This window comes from Sebastes umbrosus, chromosome 9 (assembly GCF_015220745.1).
Source record: "Sebastes umbrosus isolate fSebUmb1 chromosome 9, fSebUmb1.pri, whole genome shotgun sequence".
NCBI lineage: Eukaryota > Metazoa > Chordata > Actinopteri > Perciformes > Sebastidae > Sebastes > Sebastes umbrosus.
In genome coordinates, this window is record NC_051277.1 from 8,841,253 (window position 1) to 8,868,915 (window position 27,663).

Below are 27,663 nucleotides of genomic sequence, written 5' to 3' on the forward strand. Positions count from 1 at the left end.
GTAACTTCAGTTCGGGTATTACGTGACAAAATAAATCAAGGTTGACTTCTGATTTCACACGGGACATGAACACCGGTCTCCTGGGCGAAAGTGTTTTTTTGACCCACCCATCCACCCCGACCTTCTCCGTATGTGGCATTTGTTGATCTTTATACTTTCTGTAGGTAAGAACGGTGTATGAGAACAGCCTGCATGAAGTAATATTAGAAAATAATACAATGTGTATTTTTGTAATTATATTAATCAGTGTAACTGTATATCTTTACAAGCTGCTTTTATTCTACAGTTGGGATCAAAAGTATATATTTATATGCTTATTACATCAACTCCTTTGCTGTATTCTGTCACAAAAATCCATCAATGTGGATTCTGTATAACCATCTTGTGTTGGACAATGTGTCTCCTTCTTGTAGATGATAGTATGTTCCTGCAGCATGCTCTGTTTGTTCCCCTCTTTTTGGTGTGCTCACCTGGGGGTGAGCAAAAAGATAAATGCAGAAATGATTTATATGGTATGAACTAATAAAATATATTGCACATGCTGTTTTGTTTTTTTTTTGCTTTCAAAGGTTTGATGAATACAAAAATGAGATCAAGTGGAAAAACTGCAAAACAGTGCGTCCGTTTTTTAATGCAAAATAGATAGCAGGTGTTTGAACTGGCACACCTGATTCATACCAGTTGACTGTGATAGGTGTGACAAAGAAACATGGAGTGATGAATGACCTTCCTTTCTGTCTATGTATGTGTGTGTGTTGGAGAAAACTTATTTGATGAAAAGAAGAGAGGCAAAGGTAGACATTCTGAGTACACAGTGAAATGTAGACTTGTCATGAGGAACCTTTCTCTCTGATAAGCCTGTTCTTATTTTCTGTCTTCTTTTGATGCTTGTTTTATGCAAACAATGTTTTTTTTTTTTTTACTTTGCTTCGCTGACTAGACAAGTCGGTGTATTACTTTCTGAAACAAAGTAAAAATACCACAAGCTGCAGGGAAATGACTGAGAAAATCTGCACATGGTGATTGAGACAAGCTAGTGTAAATTAATTGTTTTTTGAGATTAAAATTTTAATATTTACATAGACAACATACTGTATACTGTATATGCCTTAACATGCTTTCAAAGGTGTGAAGAATGAGCTCTTAAAGGATGATGGACTGGCTTTGTCAGCATATATGTTAAAAGATGTCTAATGAGAATTGCTCTGTCACTGCATGCCATTCAATAATACACCAGAGGGTTCATATAATGTACACTGTCAGTCTCTTAGGTGTGTTTGGAAAATATTTAAAGGCAGAATGAGTAGGATTTTTCTAAAAAAACAATGTATATACTGAAATAATCCCTCTCAATCATCACTTATGACGCACTAGAAGTGTGTGATGCTGTCTGTATCTGCAGAGATATTCTTAAAAATAGCCTGTTTGCCTGCAATGGAAATTATTTTAGCATCAAACAACTATCACTTCTAATTAGAGGACATTTTTACAGGTAAACCTCATTTGCATTCAACAACGGCACATACTGTAATCTCCTTAATGTAAAAAGAGAAAATTAAAATGCTAAATGAAATGTTTTCAATCAATGACCTATGAACAGCCACTATATTAATGCAGAAGAAGCAACACAACATGCAAACTAAAAGACGGTATTTTGTTATCTCTTTATTGCAATTTGTGATTAAGTCTAATTCCAAGTATTTTAGCATCAGCACTTCACCTGATGTGACTCTGAACAACAGTAGGTGCTATAAATAACAATCACACTCATTGGTATAGCAGGTTATTTTTATGAAGCTGTCTCCATAGAGGACCTGCGCGTGATGTGTGTCCCTGTAATTAATTAAATGAGCATCCTAACGCTGCAGAACAACTGTTATAAGAAACCAGTCATTCTGATAAACTGTAGCTAAAATGCATTCAAAGCCCTTCGCCATCAGTCACACTTTATACTGCATATTCAAACAGTATAGTATTTAAAAGTCATCACACTTGTATCGCCTTGGCCCTCAGTCAACATGACCCCACTATGACCCCAGCATTAACCACCTGGCACTGGCTGGATGCCTCCCAACTCCCTGACTTACTGTATAATAATCTATAATTATCTCTCAAACCTTGAAAGAGGTTGTCCTACTCTCTTGTGTGAGAGATTTCCCCCTGAAGCGCTGTATTGCGCTGTCAACAATTGCTGAATAAGTGTATGCCGGAGCTCTGGGTGCTTTGATGTCGTAAGTATATTTCTTTAATCAAGACTTATCCAAGGAGATAATAGCTTCATAGATAATAAAACGAATATAATGTGGTGGTCATTAAGGATTAAACATTTAAAATTACAAGTGAATGGACAAGTAAGCCCTGAAGACTGTCCTGTCCTTCAAAACTCCCTGCTGCCTGCTCGCAGGCACACATTAATACTGCAATAATCCTCTTTGACTTTTTGCCATTTAACACAGTGTATTTGAAGTATGCATACATTCACCTCAAAATTGTGATAGCAAAGTCGCTTTATGGGTAGAATTAAGACTTACCCGCTTTCAATTCTGTATTTGCGGGTTTATTAGCAAATACATGACTCAGTGATAATGCAGACATTTTAGTAGAAAAGTGATACTGAGAGGAGGTGTTGTGCTTATAATCTTTATAATCCTTCACTTAGCAAGACATCTCGGTGTGCACTAATGTTGGAACAGTTAGGTGACGTTGGTTTTCTGCAGTGAATATCACCGATTCGTTTGACGTCGTTTTGCAAGCTGGGATTTGAGAAAACATAGCCAACCTCTCAAGGAGGAACAGCTAATGAGGCTGTTTGTCCTGATTGGATTAAAGAAATGCTGAGGTCAGAGTTAAAATTGAATGCAGGGTTAATTAATGTCTAATTGTTCCCCATAGATACTGAACTCTTGCTGAGCTGAAACTGGGAAGACTCATCACAATGACTCCATTCTCCCTAAATAAGTCTCAGATGAACTGTATAAGCAAAAGCGTGATTATTCTTGACTGTACTTGCCCTTATGTACATTTTAGCTTGTTATGTTCCCATTAACTAATTATTCTAGCCTAACATCCCCCGCAATGTTGCTTAAAGAAAAAAAAACGTTGGAGGAAATCTCATCCTGCCCAAGTTATTTTATTCATATATGTATTAGTGAGAATATTTATCTTAAAGGTGCAGTGTGTAGGATTTGGCGGCATCCCATGGTGAGGTTGCAGATTGCAACCAACTGAAACTTCTCCCGTGTGCGATGTGTGTAGGAGAACTACGGCAAAGAGTATAGAAGCAAAGAGATGAAACTCTGTTTTTTTGACAACAGCTGCTGCCATTTTGGACTAAAAACACTTATTATATTTACAATATCGTATTGTTCAACACAGGCCATTTCAGTAGATATGACAATAGAATACAAATAATTTAGTTTTACTTTTGTACGGAACTTTGTAGGTTTTACTGCCGTCTGGTAGTCGTTTTCAGTCCAACATGGTGGAAGCGTAGCTTTGCTGCTGGGCGCTGATATTGCAATGGAACGAACAATTAACTTTCACTTCTTGGCAATATATATTCTTTGACTACGGTGTCCGACGCAAAAACACGAATGCCCTATCTAGAGCAGGTGTTTGGTTTGTCCATTCTGGGCTACTGTAGAAACATGGCGGCCGGCTCCAGAGAAAACCTGCTCCGTATGTAGATATAAACGGCTCATTCTAAGGTATCAAATTGATAACAGTAGGCAACTCCAGGGTCTGAAAAGTGAAGCCAATGCAGGAGTGCCTTAAACTTGCATCCTTTAAGATAGCCAGCAGGGGGCGACTCCTCTGGTTGCAAAAGAAGTCTGATTGTATAGAAGTCTATGAGAAAATGAGCCTACTTCTCTCTTGATTTATTACCTCAGTAAACATTGTAAACATGAGTTTATGGTCTCAATCACTAGTTTCAAGTCTTCTTCAATACAGCATGATGTTCATCTAGTAAAGTATGGTCCCATTTAGAGTCAAATAGACCATAAAGCAGGTTATGCTTTAGGGCGTGGCTACCTTGTGATTGACAGGTCGCTATCACAACGTTATCCGTTGTGGGAGTTGTCCGTGTTTTCGTCTTACAACTTTAACCCTTTCACAGTGTGTTTTCAGTTCATGAAAGTTAATTATAACAATTTTGGTCACCTAAACATGTCTTATTCATTGTTCAGTTGTACATAGCTCCAACCTCTCATGTCACTTCTGGTTGCAAAAACTTCTTATATACAGTCTATGGATTATTTTTTTCGAATATCCATTTGTGGAAACTAAAGTATAATTACAAAATGAATAGGGATGAGCAGAGCAGGGAAAGAATGCGTTCAACATGTCAACACTCACTACAGATATGAGAAAAAATACTATGTTGATTTATATAAAAGCCATCCATTGCCCTGAACTCCTCACTGCACTGTATGAAATACACACTACTTACTACTGTATATTGACACTGAGCATTGCCATAGAACGTTTGCTGGTCAAGACGTTTGAATCTGCCGACGCCACCGAGCGTAACAAGTTGACAATTATGTTTGATATCAGGCGAGTTGAACAGGTTGAATAACTGTCAATGAATGTAATTCTTAGAACTGTGTCTATAAAGCATGACCAGCTATTATAAGTGGGGACAAGGTCATTTCAACATCAATACAACGCATCTAAACACACCACGACAGTATGTGGCACTACTTTGAAAAGTAGATGTATTGTTCATTCACTGACGGCAAAGAAACTGCACTAAAGATGTTTTTATGATGTATAATTTATCATACAGGTGCTTTATAGTGTGCCTTCCCTAGAATCAAATAATGGTATATGGTACATTTTAATAAGACATGGGAGGCACCAAACAGGCATACTTTAATAGTGAGAGGAAGGACAAAGACTCCCTTTCTGTCATAACTGTAGGTGTGATTTATGGAAAAAATAAAAACATCATGCAGGCCACATTATTTTTCCAGAAATTGAAGAAAAAACAAGTGTCTATTCATTTGCATTGTGTGGTGAGCTAGCAACCAGTGAAGACAATATTACAATATAATTATCATCTTCAAGTGTGAAGGAATCTGAATCCAATACAAAATATAATACGATTCTCGTCTGACAATTTGGGGGTTTTCCATATGTCCTGTTATCATGTTGTTGTTTTATTTATTTGTACTGCTGGCTTTATTCAATCTGATGTGTATTATATTGTTATCACACCCTGCTCAGAATCATCTTTGTGGTGATACATAGTTGCAGATCTGACTGTGTTGGTGGCCCCGCTTAATCTACTCATCTGGTTTATCCTTTAATTTAAATGATCTTGATTTTGTCATTCAGAAATCATAATAGGACATTTTTCAGCATTCATACAAGTTCAGCGGTTGTATCCAAAATCAACCAACACTAGAACAACACGTTCTAACTCCCAACTTCTCAAATATCGCCTCTTGGTCAGTGGCCCTACGCTTCAAACTATGATGCTTAGGTTACCCTCTTTAGTGTCAGTTTTGAACGTGTCAGGGATGGCGTGTCTGTTTCCGCTTGTTACATACATACTCTCTTTACAGAATAAACTTCCAACATAGGTTCATTTAGTTTTTAGGTTTACTTAGACAACAAAACTACTTGATTAGGTTTAGGAAAATATCATGGTTTGGGTTAAAGGTGCTATTGATAACATTGAAAACATTCAGAAAGTATTTAGATTAGATTTATTGAAGAAATTAAGCTATTGTTTTGTTTGTAAAACCCTTCTGGACGTATGGCTTCCTTTTATATTTTCACTGACAATGCTCTAGTCTCTGCTATCCCCCTCTCTTTACTGCAGCTGTAATAAGATCCATGTTGACTATGCTGGCCAACATTGCATTTAATAGTCTTATAACCTTCTTCAGAAATAGGGATGTTTAGATCATGATTTATTTTCCTTTTTGTGTTTCCCATTCCTTTAATGTTGGCATTCTTTTCTCTCCAGTGTTAAGATGTGAGGCTCATTTGTGCTTTCTCCCCATTTTTCTCCTCACTTTCTATTACTAGATGCATTTTCTGAGCTGTCATCATTGCAAGAGGACCTAGTTTACTGTAAACTGTGGTGATCAGCATCTTCTTGCAGCAAGAAAACAAAAAACCTTTTGAGTGCATTGGGGCATAAAATCCATTTTAAAAAATCAGTACAAAATTTAAAAAGGTTGATGTTGGCATGCAATCAAGCACTTGTGTTGTCACACGTCCAGACAGCTTTTTATTAGACCTTTTCTCAATCTTAATGGGTTATTGTGCTCTGTGCCCAGAAATGGCAAGTATATACTGTAAGTAAGGGATAATGTACAGCGAGCTGGGCATTGTTGTGAAATAAATCCACTTTGCGTCGGCGCCGTATCGCCCCGTCGGGGTTTATTTTCGCTAGCTGAGCCGGCAACTCACAGCTAACATTGCTAACAGTAAAAACAACAGTTCTGACAGAGCTAACAGTGTTAACCTGGGGGGAACCGGAGGGTGGGCTGTTTGCTGCTATATTAATGCTCTGAATATTGTATAGAGCAGTGATGCTCAAAGTGGGGGCCGTGGTACTCTGCCAGGGGGTCCGCAAAATAATAAGCTATAAATTATAAAATTGTGCTGTATCATTAAAAAGTGCATATCTACAGATGGGGATCATTTACACCAATTAAACAGGAATATTGTGTCCATTACTCCCACCCAGGTTAGCTTTGGGCCAATAAAAACTCTGTTATGATTTTAAATGTCTGGATTCATAGGAAATTGGTATTAACATGATTCAAATTAAAATATATATATTTTTTTATCACTATGAAACAGGTCAAAAGTATTTCTGTTAAAACGTTTTCCAAGAGTACAAACAGTAGTAATCATATGCTTAATTATGATTGTCGATTACGATGAATTGTTATAATTATAAGGGGGTCCTTCGAAAAATCTTCTACCCTGTAAGAGGTGCCTGGCCCTAAAAAGTACTTATACCTCTGGTATAGAGCACCTTTAATAGAGGACCTGCCGTCAAAAGACAAATGCGACTGACAGCAGGTGTGATTTGATCTTCTACAGGTTTACATCATATTAAAAGCTTCTGTTTCTGGGCATCTGCAGTTGCTTGGCACACTCATCTGAGATCGAATATATATTCCAGGTGGTAGTAAAGTGTCATACTCCAACACTTGTACCAGTCGGATATGTTCTATAAGAATTTCAATAGAAACATGAAGCTTTCGCAGTAGCTCGGTCCCCTCGCAGTGATGGAGAGATGCCCAGCAGCTTTACAAATACCACTTCTTCATCAAGGAGGGAAAGGTGAACGTCTGTTTTCTTGGAGAGCAAACCCCCCTCTGCTTACCTGATTCTTTCACTTGTTGCTGTAGCTGACAGCGATATTAATCATCATGGTGATCACAACAAAATCAACACCATCCACTAGAATAACACCGGTAATCCAAGGCATAACCCAAGCTCTAACAGGCTTGCATTGGTATAACAACAACACAGTGTGAGCTGAATCTTCATGTAGCATATATACCTGCACCGCGTGTCACAGCAGATTTGGCACAAAGTTAATTTAAATCTGCACAAGTGCACCGAATAATCAAAGTGGCACTTATGCAGAACTGCTCTTTGTGACAGAGAGATTTATGAGGGGCATAATGTGAAAATGTGTCACTTGAACGCGTTACCCCAAAACAAGTAATGACAAAAAAAGCCACACATATAGGAAAAAGGGTATTCAATTACACAAGCTCACAGATGTATGGTTAACCCCCAACTTATAAATATTAATGCGTACATCATCCATGTCTTTGGCAGGAACTGTGCTGTGTAATCTGTGAATATGGATTCTGTGTGTCAGCTATTTCAATTCTTGTCGTGCCGCAGAATTCCAACTTAAGTTCATAGGAACGCAATTCCCCATCCACACATTTAATGCAAGTTGTAACACATCCAACTACAGAGCAACATAATTTATAATAACCATCATTATTAAATGGTAAATTGATAGTTAATAGTTGTTTTACTTTTAACAAGCAATGAAATTAATAATGTTTGTGACGTATGTGGAGACGCATTATAAATCCAGGTGTGAACAGATGTTCTGATTACATCAGTAAACCATTTATTAACAGTTTATTGTTTCAAACATTGAAACATTATATAGTATAGTATTTGTTAATGATTACCAAAGTACCTTTAAGAAATATTTTGTAAAACATCTATAAACATTAAATAGATAGATGGACCAGAAACCAAATATTAACACTGACAAAGTATTAACTATCTATCTAAATAATGTTTATGATGCTTTACATGCTTTATGTATTTATTAACCATTTAACAAGGTGTTATAATCATCAGTTGAAACTTCATAATAGCCATCCATATAATGTTTATAGACAGTTTACAAACCAGTATTTAACCATTAACAAAGCGTTGCGGGTCTATCTATCTACAGCATACAGATGTTTTACACACCATTTTATTATCATTAACAAATACTTTATATAGTAAATAAAATGTTGGGTGAAACAATAAACTGTTAAAATAACATAAATTATACAATTATTAATAATTAGTAAAACAATAAAAAGTAAAAAAATATATACATTGTCATTTCATTGTCTGTTAACAGTAAAATAATGATTGACAAAATGTTTATGTTTTATCGATTTGCCTTTTATGAATGACGGTTATTATAAAGTGTTACCACAGTCACTATCTATTTATTTATTTAAATAACAAATAAACCTAGAAAAATGTACAAAGCAGTGGTAAAAATGTTATATTAGCACATGCTATATGTATTCTGTGAATTGAATGCATTAGTGGATGTAATCTGAATCAGAGTCACGGCAGCAGGAATGTGCTGTTTGATATTTACAGTATGCAGAGACGGGTCATCAAGTCACCTTGCAACACAGAACGCACGTATAGATCAGGGACAGCAGAGCCACACATCATGTACAGCACAAGGTAGACTATGCATATATTAAGCATATACATTAAGCGTCCAACACCACCACGGGCACTCAGGTGACGGTAGCGGAATACAATATGAGCGCACGTTGTATACAGGGGTTAGTGTGTCTCAAGCAGAGCGGTGAAGTAATGTGCCATCAAGTAGGTTGCTGTGTGGGATGAAATGCCTGAAATAAGTTATGACCACAATTATGGAAGGTAAAGTGGCGCGGTGAGCAAAGGTGTCTCTATTACTCATTTCTCTTATTTGGTCTGAGCAGCTAACAGAACGAGCAGCCATATTGCTTTCGGTGTTCACGTCTTTGATCGTACAAAACAGGATCAAGACATAAACTGTTGTCTGCTAAACAAGTGAATAATTTAGATTTAAATCATCAATAAGAGCCTTCAAAAAACTGCTCTCCTCACACTATTTGAGCCGATATCTCATGCAAGTTCAGCACTGCTGAGCAATCGCTATGCACAAATTCCCAGCTATCAGTGAGGCTCATTTGTCAAAGTGAGATTATAAAATGAAAAATTTGATCTGTCTTTGCCTTTCTTTTGTAAATATATTTTTAAATAAGTTTTTATCCCACAAGAGTAGAACATACAACACATGTATATTTGACTTGAATTTCAATTCACTTACTCAACCCCCAACTACAGAGTGGCACCATTCAACAAATACATTAACAAACTGAAGTCCGCATTACCATCCCTACCACCACACCAACCACCCATCCACCCATAGAATTACAAGTTACACAATAGATTCAGTTGAAGGACGGAAAAACACAAGATAACCAGTAATTAAATATTTATTACACAAACAAAGTTAAAGGGAATTTTTTTTATTTTATTTTACATATTATTATTAAAAAATATTTTATTATAAACAATACAAATATTATAAATAATAATAAATATAATAATAAATACAATAATAAATAAATAAATAAATAAATAAATAAATAAATAAAATAAAATAAACAGGAGGGGGGATTGCTCACTACTGTAATGGGAAATGTATGGGTTCCACCCTACTCTTTCTCGATGGGTTCTTGCAGAGAGTTGTAAAAATCCAGAAATGGCCTCCATATCTTAACAAAGGTTTGAGAGGATCCCTTGAGTGTACATTTCATTTTCTCTACCGTTAAAAAATGCATGACAATTTTAGCCCAGTGAGCCATCTTTACCTTTCTGTTTAATTTGGTAGCCCACCGCAACATGCATACATGCAAAAAGACGACAATGTGTGTGGTTTCTTTAAGGCTAATGCTGCATTATTTCCCACACGCGTTCTCGTTTCCACTGCACTCAGGCCAGCCTATGGGAGGCGCCTGCAGTTATTTATTATGGCTTAATAACTGCACGCCTGCCAAGTCGGAAAAGCGGTCAATAAGAAAAAGTGGCTGTGAAAGCACTTCATATTAAATGTGTCAGTGTTTGTTGAATACAGAGCGTGCCTCACCCCTCTGTGAAGGGAAGAAAAATTGCATTTGAATCAGGTTCACCGTCAGCCCTTATTTGATCTGTATTAGTGCCAGGGTGTAGTGATTAGTCAAAGACTGCTTTTGTTTGGATCAGAGCTGACATAGCGAGAGTGAAGACCTGCGAGGCTGATAGGGGTTCAGTCAACACAAGTTCAGTCTTGACTCCGGAGAGATAAGCATAGAAGCTGAATTATAATAAATAATAAATTATAAGAGGAACAGCATGCAAGTTCTATTCTGCTCTCATTTTTAATAGCTTAAATATTTGCTGAAGCGGTAGAAACACATATTCAGTCCCCTCACAGCCTGCCGTCTCGAACCGCTCTGGGAGAGCGGGTGTTTAACATGGAAGGGAAGAAATCGTTTTCTATCAAATTACTGGATTAAAGATACCTGTTGGGATGAGGAGGGTTTGTGGCATACAGAATAAGAATCAGGTTTATTGGTCAAATATACTGGTAACAGGTATACTTTAACTCTGTCTGTCCTACAAACAGGCTGTTCTCATAAACCGTTTGTGCTATACCTACGAAATGTGATTCCCTGTAATTAGTATATATCCCATGGAATCAATTAATCCACGTAATCGTGAAGTATAAAGAGCGAGGAAGTATGGAAGAGGTCGGTGTGGATGGGTGGGTCAAAAAACACCGCACTTTGGCCCCAGGAGACCTCTGTTTGTACCCCGTGTGAGTCACGTAACTTCCATACTGCAGTTACGCCACTTCAGTATGTTAACCCAACCATTGACTTAAGGCTGGTCCACACTAAAAGAGTTTTCAAATCTTAACAGATTTTGAAAAATGTGAGAGACCCAACACACAACGACATGCTATGTTAAACAGTTTTGTTCCTATAGTGTGTGGAGAACAATGATTTAGCCAAAACAGCACACCACACACTAACAGATTCCACTCATGAACAACAAGAGTCCCGACTCACTCAAAATCTCCCAAGATCAAACGTGACTTTCATGTAAATAAACATGACGGATGACGAGCAGGAAGAATTAGGGATGTTGAAAAGTTTTTACTTTGTACTGAATATTTACGAAGGATGGATGATGAAGTCATGGAGAGACGTTAAATAAACACTTGTGTCATCAATCAACAAGTCAGTCCTCCATCTTATCGTCAGTCCGTCTTACTACTACTTTATGCTTCGCGTTTTGCATTAGCGCATGCATTAGCCTCGGCCGCCATGATGGCAGTGGTTGTCCTTACGTTTCAGTCAGCTTGGTTCTCTATTGGCTATCCTCCTTTCCCACTTGACTGCGTCATCGGCTGTCCTCAGAATGTAAAAAACACTCTTAACATACCTCACACCACAAGAATATGTGGAAAGATAATCTTTAGAACTATCAAAGAATCAGGGCTTTGCTGACGATTGTCGGGTGGGGGGAATCAGGCCCAAAATTTGATACTCGTGTAGTCTGTACCCGGCATTATTTGTCACGTAATTTCCATACTTTAGTAACGCCTCTTCCACAATCTTTTCCTAAACCTAACCAAATTCTTTCCTGTGAAGACAGAAGTTTATTTTGAAAAGACTGTATGCATGTAACGAGCAGAAATTGACACATGCTGTTGGACATTTGTAGGAAAACTGAAGAATGAGGAATAACTTTTCGTAAGATATCATACGAACCGTTGTATGAGGATACATTGAACAAGTAGACATACAGAAAAACAAATCGATTTACAGGGAACATCTTCAAAGACACCATGCAGTTTTGTGGAGAGATAATTCTAGCTCAGAGGTCCACCTATATTTCTCCAGAGCTTAGAGTGCTTTCTACCTCACTTACTGTCTTTTTCAGTGAATGGAACTGGCTCAGATGTCATTACATGAGTGTACAACCTCAATCACATGATAACAGGTGGTCATACAGTACATGAAAGAGGGAGATCATGTGAATGGCGCCGGATATGAATGACCCCCGAGACTATTCTTGAACTGCGAGGGCGTAATGATCATATGGGTGCATACGCCCATCTTTTCTTTTCATTTTATAATTTTATATTTTTTTCCAACAAATATGCCTGCCTTTTTCCATCAGATATTTTTAAACAGCATATAAAAAATCTGAAAGTGGCAAAAAAGAAAGAAAAAGAAAAACACTTCCCTCCTGTTTCCATCACTTTCTTTCTACTTCTCCACTTTTTATATACACAATGTATACAATGTACTACAAATTCATAACTAAATATTACAAGGTATACCAATACATTCAAACATGAGACAATTTTAACCCAAGATTGAACGGTTTCCAAATGTCTTCATAAACATTTAGTTTACCATGTTCATAAGAGTATTAAATACCTAACAAATCTCCCTCTAAGGTATATTTTGAACAGAAAAAAAGGTGTGATTAATTTGCGATTAATCATGATTAATTATGGACAATCATACGATTAACTATTTCAATCGATTGACAGCCCTATAAAATACACATTACATTTAGTTAAAAACACGGCGAGGCGACTTACTTTACTCTTGTCAAACTTAATCCAGCTATTTACTTTAATTCTAAAAGGATTAAAAATCTGTGTTTCTTAACATCATCAAAGATGGAATGAACAGTCATTACCCTACATTGCAGCAACTCAGATTCATTTAACTTTATCAGAGGATCATCATCAATTATAAAAACACATTTGAAACTGCAATGGCAGAAACCCAAACAATGTAAAATGCTGAAAACAAAAAACAGCAGGAAGTGCCTATATGCATTCCTTTGCTGTCTCGGTGTAATATGTAAAAGCATTTTAATTGGCTTGCATGTAGATAGTAGTGGAGGTTGCACTCCCCTAAGGGCAAAGTGGGTGGATTAACTACTGAATTGCTGCTATTGGTGCTATAAGGAGCATGCACTGTACTAAATTCTGAATGAATTTAAAAATAAACCCTATCCCCTCTGAGTATACGTCCCTCTGCCGTTATGCAGTGGGTCAAACAGTGTTTCACGTAATAGAATTATAACTGCGATCATGAATTTGGACTTGAATGCCGCAGTCATGATTCATTTATTCCATTAAAGGTAAGCCTTCTTCATCCATGTTGACAGAGAATAGTTAGTAAGACCATATAGCTAAGTGCCTTGTTATCCTTGAATACGTAATGAATTTAACCTCACGCTGCTCAAAGAAATTGATGAGCAAGCCCTCCTCTTTGTGTTCAGGAATGAGCTTGATGGCTCCTTCGCCTGAAATGCAGAACGTGGTCTTTTGAAAACACCCATTTGCATTTCTACAACCATTTGGCACGCTTCAGTGGTAGGTGTACAATAGATAATCTGCTCCAAATATAGGAATTCCAAATCACACATAGAAGCATGTGCGCCTCACGTTAAGTGGTGGAGATAGATAATGAAATACACAATTTTTCCAAGATCCTCCAAAATGCAGGAGGCAAGCTGATGTGGGTTTTGAATAAATATTGGTTTGGAGCCAACATTAGAAAGCTGCAGCCTCTGATTTTATTATTAGTGCGCCTTTGGCTATTTCTTCTCTCATATTATGTCTATAATCTTCTAATCAACCAATTTACCCAGTGATTTTTTATTACACAGCACTATAGCAATGTGCATTTCCTTGTACCCACATTTCAAGATCCGGAGGCTCAAAGGTACTTCAAACAGTGGCTGGATACACCCTCGTAGTTATCACATTTTCTATTTCTATGCACTTCATGGTCTGTTTGATGTTATTCATGAGCTGTAACTGAAAGTAATACAACTGCACGGGGCCAGAAATCGCTTTTGAATACAAAGTGTGGGTTGCTGTGCTGCAGGATCATATACATACCTGCTCTTAATAATGGATTGGAATTAAACGCCGCCTATCAGGCATTACTGCGCGCCTCTGTTTGTGCCGTATGGAGACGGGAGGAGAGGTGGGGCTCTCAGCTATCTGTGGAAATGCCATTACGAGTTTGTTTTAAATTATGACTTTCATAATGGGGGTGCGCGCTCATCATTATGTAAACAGACTTATGATGGGTTTAAAAGTGACGCCCAGGTTTTGTTAACTTTTAATACTCAGTCTGTCTTCCCCTCTGCATGAAAAGAAAATATGGTAACACTTTCTATGACGCACATGTATATAATGTATTATAAACATATTTATAATCTGCTTATATCACTGAATAATGACTTATAAGGTCAAGTATCATAATACTTCATAATTGATGTTCACTCACTGACAATTTTAACGTCAAAATATTATTAAATATATGCAAGAACAACACAAAATGTAAAATTGATTTTCACTGTACTTAAAGCAAACAAACAATATTGGCAAAAATAATGGCAAAATATTTTATTGATACACAGACCTCAGTTATTGATCTTTTAACAGATAAAACATTAACCTCTTAATAATCCAATGCCGCTATTCTGTCTTTCAGAGGTTGTAACGGGCTCAGTCTTAAAGCTAGAGTCAAGATACTGGTATCATATGAAACTAAAAATCCAAGGAATCGATTGGTACATGTCTTGTCATGTTAGCTTGTCAGAAAGAATGCTAAATAACTCTCCAAAGTTATGCAAAATTTTGGTGAAGAAAAAAAGGCATGGCCATTTATGGACCTCTGATCTCAAGATATGTGAATGAAAACTCTGAGATGAACATACTAAAAACTGGATCTTATTAGATAAAAGAGATGTTGACAAACTGCATAATTTACAGTTAAAAAAAGGTAATAAATCACAATATATCTTATCGCAAGACTCAAAAAAAAATTAAAATCGCAATAAGATCGTTTCGTGACTTAAGTATATCGTATCGTGGGGCCTCTGATGATTCCCACCCTTATTTTTAATGCATTATAGACATAAAGTGTTACCAAAAATCCATATATATACCGTATGTTGAATAAATGAACACTTATCAGCAATGTTTCAATAATGTGTCCCACACTGTGAAGTTAATTCACCATCTCTGGAGGTAAGATACATTTATGTATGAGGCAAACAACAAAAGATGATTATCACAATTTACAAGTCTGCCCGCAGGAAATCTCATTCTGTTCACAGACAATTTAATGACCCATTGCCCTGTTCAGGTCTAAGATAACATTCCTGTTAACTGCCGTGTGTACTGATATTCTCCATTTCATATCTCTGCTACCTCATCCCCTCATTTGTCAAATGACTGCAGGAATTAGGAAACTGGGTCTTGATATTGATTTGTGCAGCTGAGCAGTCTGTGCAGATATATATATGTGTGCACATACAATATTACTGTGTGTGTTGTCTTGGCTAGAATAAAGATTGCAGTCAAGGGTGGTTCAGACAATTTTGATACGCTGCTTTGAACCCAGATCATCAACTACAGGTTGTATAATACATTCCTCACCAGCCTGTGGGTGGAATAGATTAGCCACTACTGCTATGTGAGGTGGCTTTGTCATGTTTCTTAAATAAAAAAACACTGAAGATGTTAAGGTTTCTGTCTCATTATCGTCGCTACCAAAACAATTCTCCAACCCTGCTGGGGCTCCCGTGGCTCAGCAGGCTAGGGTGCATACTACATTATGTGCTTGTGACAAGACGAATACAAATCAGACTCAAAACCCTTTGCTGCATTTGATTTCCCCTTCTTGTTCTGCCGTCGCCCGTATCTTTCCACTCCTCACAAAGCAGAAATCCCTCACATACCGCCTATTAAACATTGCTTATGTCGAGAACAAGCAGGCGCCTGGCTACTGGCTGCTCCCAGCATTGGCTGCTGTTCATTTGGTGACTGTTGCGGAGGAGTACATCAGTGCTTCTCATTTCTTGGTAACCATGCCAGCCGTTTGTCTACCTTTCTAGAGGGATGATCCTTGAATGGATCCAGTATCAGCCTGGAGCTTTGAAGGATGGACATAAACTGCTCTCACTCATTTAAACCCTAATGCACTAAGCCCTTCCCTAACCAGTTTACGCTCCTTGATTGTTGTTTAATACAGATGCCAGTTATAGACGCAGCGGGGATGTCTCCCTTTGTGTTCTCCTATTGCATTTTTCGAAATCAGCTTTGTGCCGCCGTTGCCGGCATCAAAGTGCAATATGCCTTAACACTCTGTTCATGTCAACATGACATACAAAGCTGATTATCTCTGGCTAGAGAGTCATTTGGCCTTGTCACTGTGGACCTTACAGCAGCCATATTGTCCTTCATGACATTGTTGGCCGAGCATGTACCAGGCTTGGGGGTTTTATGCTGGCTTGTGCTATAATGAAAGTTGAATCCCCACTACAAATGTCCTTAATTATGATTTTGTTTCCTACTGTTTGATAGGATGAGCCTCCAATAACACTGAAAGAGGGATAAGTCAGCTGGGACATTCACCAGTGCCTATGCTCCCATTTCAAATCATAGACGGTCCTCACATCAAAGGTACTCAAAGACTGTCTCTCTGGTCAAAGCAAACAACAAACAAACATGTGAAGCAGCCAATCGCTGGCGCTCACGCTCCAATGAGAGGAGCTTATTTCTAAAGTTAGGGAAATGAATTGGAACAGACTTGTATAGGGGGACATGAAAGCGGGGATTACGCTGCACACCTTTGATACCACAAAGTTTTGATACTGATACCAAGTTTGGTTTAGTGCTTTGAACGTATATATGCATTTTAAACACATCGCTCTGTTCTCAATAATATAGCTTAAAGACTGTGGTTTTCAACAGGAACATTCAGATCGAGCTGTCCCAACAGTGTGTACAGACGTGGTTGCAGAAAGTACCGGTGACTGTAATTTCATGCACTTATAAAAAATGAGTCCTTTGAAAGCCGGAAATCCCAGACACTTTCACAAAGTAGGTTGAGCACTGATATTTTGACAACTTGATCAAATCCCTGCAGATACCATATATTATGGGACTGTTAAAGTTGGACTAACGCGCTAAAGTTGAGAGTTAAAGTTGTATTTATAACTTTAATGACCTTAATTTATATTCCTTGACGTCAATAATGCTTGGGGACATCAGATAAGCAAAGTCGAATTGGCTTTTATGTGTTTTAAACAACCTCTCCATAGAAATGACCTTAATGTTTGACGATGGACCTCGCACAATAATTAATGAGAAAACATTAGCAATGAACATCAAAAAATGTCGTCATTGAATTTATCCGTTAAACATCAGTGTCGCATGGTTTCAACCTCATCACACGGCCTTTATCAGCTGAGTTGTCCCCGTTTTATGTGTTCTGCTTTGGTTTCTCAGTCTGCGTTGCATCATTTTGTTTTGTGACTGCTGATTATTTACTGACGGAGTCCTTTGAGAACGGCTTTGTGATGAAGGGCTAAGCATAGTGTGGAAATAACTTAATTTGCCTTGATGCAAAGTAATACGACAAGATTAGGGAGTTCAAATTACATATAATGCTGTATTATAAGACTCATATTCACATCAATGTATTGGTGTGTCTATAATAATACATAACCTATTTTGCCTACCAATCCTGCCTCCTAGAAAATATGTTTATACAGTACCAAATTGTTTCTCCAATTTCGTTGTGGTGTCAAACATAATCGCTGCCTGGATTATTTTCACAAGTAATTTGTTTTAGAGTGACTGACACCCAGAGTCTGAGGTTTTCCATCCCGAGTCCTGCCTGTGGTTGGTTTAGGCAATTAAAACACTTTGGTTAGGTTAAGGGAAAGATTGTGGTTTGGGTTAAATGTTAATAAACATGCTGTGTTTTAAGACACTGCTGATTTTCTCCATATTAAACCAGACCACAAGCTTTCCCTAACCATAACCAAGTGCTGCCAGAGCCTAAACATACACATTACAAAGTGTAATCATTCTGTAGTCACGACAAACAGATATTGTATTGCAAGATCTAACAAGAACTAACCCTTTGAGTTATTTCCAAACTTAGTATGGCTAACTTTGACTCAGCTAGTGCTAGCGTTCACATTATGCACAACCTTATTGATTAGCTTCGATTAACTTACTTTGGAAACTTAGGTCACTGCTTTTTGCTACCGGCTAAGTGGGCGTTTCCATTGGGAAAAAAAAAACAGAAAAAAAAGCAGATGGACCCACCCTTTAATTAACAAAATTTCATCGTCATGTTAATTGAAAATGTAATCCAGTCAGCATTACGTTTCTTTCCAAACATATTTGCTTTTTAAAATTACTTGTATATAAACACAATTTCTATGAAACCGGGTTGTGTCTATGTAGCCTACATGGTGAATAGTTTTGGAACTGGGAATGAAAAAGTTGGTTTTCCTCAGAGCACTTTTTCAGCCTTTTTCACTATTGTACGGTATTTGTATAAAGTTGTTTTCATTCCAAAGGTACCAGCAGACTAAATGACTCATGACCTTGAAAGTTACTGTATGGCAGTTGTGTCGATAAATCAGTACTGCATGGTTACATTCCACTATATTACATATTCTAATTGCTTTATCCATATTGCCACACAGCCTATAGTAAACTGTTTTTATGCTACAGGATCATAAAAGCATTCCAGTACAAGCTGCTATGTTTATAGTGTAACTTCAGTAATAAAGTATACCGTTATGCTTACAGACATATCAAATTCTATGTGTTTATAGAAGATCGTAAATCAAAGCACATACGTTTCATCTATTCATGAGCCGCCTTGATAAGATGCTAATGTATATAGTATATATGTTGTTACATGTTTTGATGTTCCAACAGTGGGAGGGAGAGGTGAAAGCTTTGCATCTAACCTTTCCACACAGCCCGTTTTAATGAGGCCTCATTGGACTGACAGTCCGAAAGAGGTCAGCCTGATGTTGTGCGAGGTGCAAGGAGAGATCACAGACTTCATGCAAAACTATAGGCCAAGGTCAGCAGAGAGCCTCAGCGCTTTTACTGCAAATGCTGAGCACAACACTTAAAAAATGTGATGAAAGGCAGACCTGTACCGGATGATCTTGGCTAGAATTCACAATGCTTTGGGCATTGTCTCAATTGAAATGGAGCCAACATGGAAGCTGTACTCCTTCCAGAAAGCATTATTTGTTGTCTTTTTTAACAATTGTAAGTAATGTGTTTTCCATGGTATTTTTCCATGGTAAATATCTGTGTAAATATCTAAATAAAGCTAAAAGTAATTTACCCATTTATTTATAATAGTGCAGTGCTTGTTCATGGCATGGTCATTCGGAGCACATGCCTGTTTGGAGTGCATGCCAGTTCAGAGCGGGCCGGTTGCTTGGCCCCCAGAATTGCTGCTTGCAACGTTGACAAGAAAAACGCTCATCACTCTTTGACTCCAGGAAAGAAGAGTTTGGTTGTACAGGCTTTTAAATTTCTGTCGCAGACGACATGCTCGACTCGAGGTGGAGATACACCAAATCCGTTGACGTATGTGAAGTTCACGGATCCTATTCTTTTTCTATGCAGAGCAGGAAAATCTGGCCACACGTTACATACCGTTCGGCAAGTTGACTGACCATTCGCCGTGTCTGCATTTGCATAATCATGACTCAACCTCAAATTCATGAAAATGAGGTCCGTCCATCGCAAGGCAGCGAAACTTGGATCCAACTGTCAAACAAGGCAGCGTTGATTAAATAGGAATCAAGACATTGTAACTGTAATGCCTATTTCTCGCCTCAAATGTTTTCAGAAACACATCCTAGTGTGATGTTTAGCTGTAAAATTTGAAAGTTTGCTGCCATGTTGAAAACAGTCAAGCCAAAACCAAGCACCGCCCATCGGCCGGAGAGAACTGGACCATTTTGGGTTTCACCAAGTCTTTCTGTTTGTTGCATCTCCACCATCAGTACACAGAGCCCTAAAGCCCCTCCCTACACAGAGTGCTGATCCCTTCTTTGTTCAAAGTTTATTAATATTGAACGTGTCGCATGTCCAAATTGCACCAAATTCGACACAGCAATCCTTTGGGTTCCCAGCAATACACCCACCAAGTGTAGATGGGATGAGCGTTTCTTGCGATATATACAGACATCCAGACTGATTCCTTGCTTTATAGTTAGATATATTTAAGCAACATAGATATTGTTGCTCATCATGCCAGCACAGAGAATAGCTTGATATATAGAGTATACGCACCACATAAATTCCAGTTATTGACAGTATAGCATTTTGTTCAGCATTCTCAATCGACATTTGCATAATCACTTTCCAGCTTACAGTAAATTTGAATTGGCAACGCTCCCAAACTTCCTGATTAAATTGGACATAGCAGCTGTTTTTCAGCATTTATAGAAGACTAATTTAATGGTGCATTCTTGGCTATGGCTGTCAATCTCTCTGCAGGCAAATCTTCACAAATGACAAGACAGGTTCGGGTAGAGTTTATGTGATAGTGAGTGAACAGCGATTATGTTTTGATTGAGTTCAATGGCCTTGTGTCTTTTTCTTCCTCGTGTGAGTTGTATCAACACTTTCTCATCCCAACTCATCGTATACCGCTGCTTTGTTACGCCCCTTGGCGTCACTTTATTTTTGTTATCAAAAAAGTACTATTGTCCATGATTAATCGTGATTAATTGCAAATGAATTGCACTTTTTTTTATAGTTTCAAAATGTACCTTAAAAGGAGATTTGTCAAGTATTTAATACTCTTATCAACATGGGAGTGGGCAAATATGCTTGCTTTATGCAAACATATGTATATATTCATTATCTGAAATCAATTAACAGCACAAAACAATGACAAGTGTCCAGAAACCCTCACAGGTACTGCATTTAGCATAAAAATATGCTCAAATCATAACATGACAAACAGCTGTCAGTGTGTCAGTGTGCTGACTTGACTATGACTTGCCCAAAACTACATGTGATTATCATAAAGTGGGCATGTCTGTAAAGGGGAGACTCGTGGGTACCCATAGAACCATTTTTTACATCCACATATCTTGAGGTCAGAGGTCAAGGCCTTTGAAAATGGCCATGGCAATATTTCCTCGCCAACATTTAGCGCAAGTTTGGAGCGTTATTTAGCCTCCAGCCCAACAAGCTAGTATGACATGGTTGGTACCGATAGATTCATTGGGTTTTCATCAGTTTCATATGATGCCAGTATCTTCACTCTAGCTTTAAAACTGAGCCCGGTACAATCTCTGAAATTGCAAGTTTTGTTAATGCGTTAAATAAAAGAATGGCGTTCAATCGAATTTGCGTTAACACGTTAACTTTGACAGCCCTAATTTAAACACATGCTAATAGCTAAGACTTATTCTTGCATCATGTGCCCTCTTTCTTCAATTAACAAGCTTTATAAATTTGTCTAAAATCAGTGTTTGTTGGTTTAGAGTAATAGCATACTTCTCTATATATAGGCGGCCCCTTTCCTTCTGTCAAACCAACACTACCTTGGTTGAGCAAATCTAAATCAAACATGACAGTCCCTGCTCTCCGTGGCCCCCTCGGTCGAAAGCTAAGTTTGGTGTGAAGACCTCCGCTTTCTGCCTATACTAAGAAGATACACCCTTGTCACTCACAGTCTCTCCAATTCAGCAGATCATCATGATGGCTCCTCATGAGAGCCCTGCGGCCCCCCCTCCAGGCTGCATGCACTCTCATCACTTTAGAAAACAGTAGCTTTTGACTGAAGACAGTAGGACGCTTCCCAAACCACCACCCATTTAAGTCATTTCAAGAGCCAGATGGCAGGATCATGTGTCCGGGAGACTAGTGCTGTTTCTCTTCCAGAAAGTCCCATATAGCCCTTTCAAAATTTATCATTCAAGCTCTGTTGTGGGTTCTCAGAGTAGTAAAGCGTCACTGTCACTTGTCAGACTAAATTACATCAAGATTGCACATCCTCACACACATGCAAACACAGACACACAGTCCCGTCATGCAGAAAAAAAGAAAAGACTCACCACAATTTATTGTCAGCATCTGTCTGGCATTCAGCCCTAAATAATACTTATCACGCTCCTGCAACCAATTTGCCAAAGAAAAGCAGTTTTTACTCAGTCCCTAACCACTTTCTTCATGACTGCAGTCAGATGTTTTTCTCTGATGTCCTTTTTAAAGAAGCACATGACCTTTGTGTGGGGCATCTTCATTTGTTGGCTGTCTTTCAGTATCTGCCTGCTAAAAGGTCACCTTCTCTTTGACAGAATGGAAAAAGGCACCACGTGTAGTTGACTTATGGTGAGCTAACTTTTAACCATGCCAGTTTCTCAGCCTACTTTCTATTTGCAATCTTTTGCTGTCAAGAGAAAGTTAATATTTATTCAAGCAGGTGTATAGTGGTATGCTCTTGGATTTCACAAACCTGACATTTACTTTGTAGATGTTCTTTTTTTTTAGATTTCCATTGCTGGCTTACAAGGTAGGAACTACACATGAAACATAATGACAATGGTCTTTCTTAGAGGATGTCGTGCTGCTCAGGGAGCCCTACTGAGCATAGTGGAGACTGACAGCTGTCATTTGCATTAGAATATATCATAGACAGTCAGGCAGCTAAACCGAAACTAACGCTAAAATGTATAAGACTAGCCATCATTCATGCTCGCTACTGACATTTGGATATAAGATTTCTGAAAAACACAGTAATTCTCCTTAGGTATAATTTCAACATACACCCCGCCGCACGAAATGCAGTGATGTGAATGATTCTCTTCTAAAATGCTTCACTTCATTGGATCACATTTATGAAAATCGTATCAGTGTTTATATACGTGATATTAGATAAAAAGAAGGGCTGTCAATCGATTAAAATATTTAATCGCTATTAATCGCATGATTGTCCATAGTTAATCGTAATTAAGCGCAAATTAATCACACGTTTTTTTATCTGTTTCAAAACGGCAGTCCACAAACCAATGGGTAACGTCACGGTGACTACGTCCTCTTCTTATATACAGTCTATGGTTGAACTACCCAACAGTATATATAGTATTTTCAATCTGCTCCATCTGGACCATCTGCACCATTTGAATGCTTCCTAAAATATAGAATAGAATATTTAGTATGTTTACTTTTGATTATTTGTGTTTATTTATATCTGTCCTTTATGTAAGTACAGATTTCTATAGGACTTTCACTTGTAATAGAGTTTTTTCATATTGCAGTAATTCTACTAATACATAAGTAAAAGATCTGAGCATTCTTCCACCACTGTGTGTACAGGAATCTATGTTGTCTGACCTTTCATTTCACAAGTAGGAGTAAGCTACAGAGGCAATTATTGGAAGTCTTCCACTAATCAGCGGTGCAGTCATTACTTATTAACACCAGAGACGGGATAGAAATTACAGGTATGAAGATGTTATGACTCGCATGCTGTTCTATTTTCCTGTCTTTCCCCAAACATTATTGCTGACATCCAGAGAGGAGGTTAACTAGACATATGGCAGAGATGTACATACAACCCTCACGTTAGGTTTCATCCAGGAAGAAACACCCACACATGCACCGGAATGTGTTGATTGAGGATGAGTCTAGACTGACAGATAGGGAAACCGTTCACAAGCACCTTTACACTTATATTTCATATTCTTGTGGTTTTAAACGATGAATATATGGAAGTACTGTAAACTAACTCCTCAATCGTTTTCTGAAATTAAACATGTCCTATCTATTTTTCATGTGAGTAACTATATGAAACATATATATATTATATATGTCCCTATGCATCCAGACTGCAGGGGACCACAGTCAGCCATTTGCAGATGTGTTGACAATTTTTTTTCCCACACATGTCTCTGAAACAGTGACCTGCTCTGACAGGGATAAGCGTAGCTGTGCTGCACCCTGATGCTGACAGCTGGCGTGCCAAGTTTTTCTGCAACCTCTCCTCATTAATTCAGCTCAGGTCGATGGTCATCTGGAAAAAACCCACAGCACAAGGACTCCCCCGCAGCGTTCTCTGACAGTTATGTTATCATAAAATATTATTAGGATTCTAATAATGCTTAAGTGTTAAAAGATCTGTTAGATATTACCTCCTACCAGATATAGGGCCTCCTGCCTCTGCGGACTTCATTGTACTCACCACAATTTTCAAATCAGTTATTTTATCACCTGGCGCAGCGTAAAAACCCTTCTAGAGCACACTAGGTTGAATAAATCTAAAGTGAAATTTACAACACTAGCCTTACTTGTATAAGAGGACAGTTAACATCCAGAGCCAGTAACCAGATAATACTGGAAAGAGTGGATAAACTCAAATATTTTTTATTTGTTTCTGTCTCGTACTGCACCTAAAGGTGAAATGTCGATGCAAACAGTTTTTAAATGTTGGACGCATGCAGTGCCCTGGATGAGGAGAAAAAACAAGAGCAAACTACTACAAAGTCAAGTATTTTGGGGTCAAAATCATCTATGTTCAAATGATTAGTATGTCTGCAGTTTGCATACGGTTGGTTTGTCACTATGGGCGACTTCTTTTACATTACACATAGGGATTAGATTGTGATGACTATAGCAGCTAGAGAGTTGTCCGAAAACTTCTGCAAGTGGCATGACCCGGAGTTGAACTGAAAGTTTGTGGTGTTAAGGTGAAAAGGAAGGGAGACAGGACAGTCCCCTGTAGAGCTATACACTGCCTAATTGTTCTCCAGCTGTCTTCATCATTCTGAAACTATAACACAACAGATATTGAGGATGACAAATTTTCACTCCTGCCGCCTAAACAGAGGCAAAAATGGTCTGATGCTAGTATATTTAAGTTACATAACATATATAGGTAGGGTAGGAATTTAGCGTAAATAGCGTTACTAATCTTGAAACCTATTTTGTTATACTATTTGTCTATTTTCCCAGTAATAGAACTTTTTCCATTCATTTGCCGGTCCAGTCAGAGAGACTGTGGGGAAATGACACAAAGCTGCCGGTAGTTTACTCCGCCCCTGACACAGACTTGTTGGTGTCCCTTGGGCGACACATCACCTGTTTCCAAGACCTTGAAGGACGAGTGTCGTGGCGTGCAGCGCTGACAGCAGACAGAATCAGTGATCCACCAAAGCGAGCTTCTTTAGTGTATTATGTTCAGACAATAGTTTGTGAGAAGCTATTGTATGTGCTGGGAAGCTTCAGCCTTGGATCAAAGCTACAAAAGGAAAATTGAGACAGGGATGGGTTATTATACAGCTGTCATGACAAAAATAATAAAGATTCTGATGTCTTTTACTTTCTTGAAAGGAGGATTCCAGTATGTGCACATACAAGGCTTTTGATGTTTTATATCTATCTACCTATCCATGCATCCATCCGTCCACCTACCCAGCTATCTATCTATCTATCTATCTATCTATCTATCTATCTATCTATCCATCCATCCATCCAGCCATCTATTTACTCTGGTGGCAACCACATAATGATTACTGTAAATAATAAACAATATCTTATAATTACTCCTTATTTGCGTATAGCCAACTTTTAAAGGAGGTAACATTTCTCCAATTCCCAGCATCTTTTAGGGAGTGGGGTATCATTTCTCCTTTTATTGCATGTTTTGCGTCAGCATATGTACACAAACAAAATCCAGTAGTTATATTTTATTTAAAGTTGGATACAAGTTGACTAATTTAAAGCAGCTATACTTTGAAAGCTGCTATATTTATCACTATCTAATCACCTATGTGTAATGTAAAAGGAGTCCCTCATAGTGACGAACCAAGTGTACGCTAACTGCAGACAGAAAACAGGATGTAGGCTCTACAGGATGATTTTTTTTCATTGGTAACCATCATGTTTTTCCCAAATATTGTACAGATATGTATATATTCCATCATCAAATGGCTTGAAAATAGGGAATATAGATGCCATAAATGGGAATATAATCTCCTCAGTGGAAGATGCCCATAGACAACCCTAGGTTTGGGCTCAGCCCCTGGTCTGTGTTGTGTGTCTATGTGAGAGATTCTTTTCTGTCTTTCTTTCTTGTTTTGACATCTACCATGATTGCAAGACCACGTATCAGCTGTTACATACAAGTATTTAATTCCCCGTGTCTAGCACTGATGGTAAAAGTAATTGTTTTTCTGTGAAGCACAATGTATTTTGCATTGAATGAAATGTACTATATACATAAAGTTCTGCTTGCTTTGCTCGTATTATATATCCTGTTAAGCATCGTGTTGGTAGGGATGAGGGACTGGCAAAGTGCTTTCTCAAGGAATTATCCAGAATAATTGTTGGCTTAAATGTAAGGTCTCTACAATCTTTTAAGTTTTATTATATTTGCAGAGCATCTATGTGTTCTGGCTACCACACAGACACTCTAAATGCTTTCACAGACATAAAAAAAAAAAAAGAAATGTCTGGCTATGCTACGTAGTCTCCTATTCAGCCCTATCCCCATGTAAGGAGCACTACCCTCAGGAAAACCCTGCCGCCTTGAGAAGTCTTTGTAAGCTGAATCACTTCCAGACAAGTGGGGCAGAGATTTGCTGCTGTGCACAATGGATGAAATACTCAGTGGGGGATGCGAATTGGATGTTCCTCGAGTACCAGAAATCATGAATTATAAGAAGTACACAAAATGTTTTTTTCCGTCTGCCTTTTGCTCTGCTTCCAAAAAATGTATCGGTTATATGATTTGGCTTAACATGTGTTGACACGTGTTGAGCATGTTCTTTGACTGGCGATGACACAAAGTGGAATTTGTCGTGACTTGGACGAATTTGTAGTGGGACTCATTGAAAGCCTCTTTTTGGTTGAATGAAAAGATGTTCCCAATGAATTCACGGGTGATCCAGTCACTCAGGATCTTCACATAATACGTTTTTTTTTATACCTGTTTTTTTTTTATTTTGGGGTGCCAAAGGTGTTTGTGTGGATTAACATAATATTCAGTCATTTTTCACATGTTGAACACGGTGCACAATGACTTCTAAAAGTCTGGAACAAATGGACATCATCCATGTCTTTGAATGTTATTGTCAGATGCACTTTCAACACTTTAATTTGGTGTCTTTGTGGATTTAGCTGGTAGTGCTCTATAATTACTCTCAGGCAGTAAAGAGTACACAGCTGAGGTAATTGTGAGCGGGTACATAAATATCTGATTTATCAAACCAGCTTCAAATTATAATGCTGCCGGTGCAGCGCCAGCATTGTATTTACTTTTTCACATCATGGTGTCCTGTGCTTTGTTTACTCTGTTTAGCCCTCTCAGGCTTCTTGTCATCTTAATGACAATGAAAAAAGCTTTAGTGGACACTCCGCTTGACAAACAAGCCATCACTGTGACTCACTACTACTGACACATCCAAGGATCTTTAATAGCTGGTGTCACAAAAACC

The 27,663-nt window shown here is 38.1% G+C and overlaps 1 long non-coding RNA gene across 2 annotated transcripts in view; it reads right to left on the bottom strand.

Annotated features, from left to right (window-relative positions):
* Positions 1–272: 272 nt before the first annotated feature.
* Positions 273–27,663, bottom strand: part of LOC119493958 — a 65,093-nt gene continuing 37,702 nt past the window's right edge. For both annotated transcript variants that reach the window (XR_005208060.1, XR_005208059.1), the window contains exon 4: positions 273–470. This is a non-coding gene — a long non-coding RNA (uncharacterized LOC119493958). The remainder of the gene's footprint in view (positions 471–27,663) is intronic.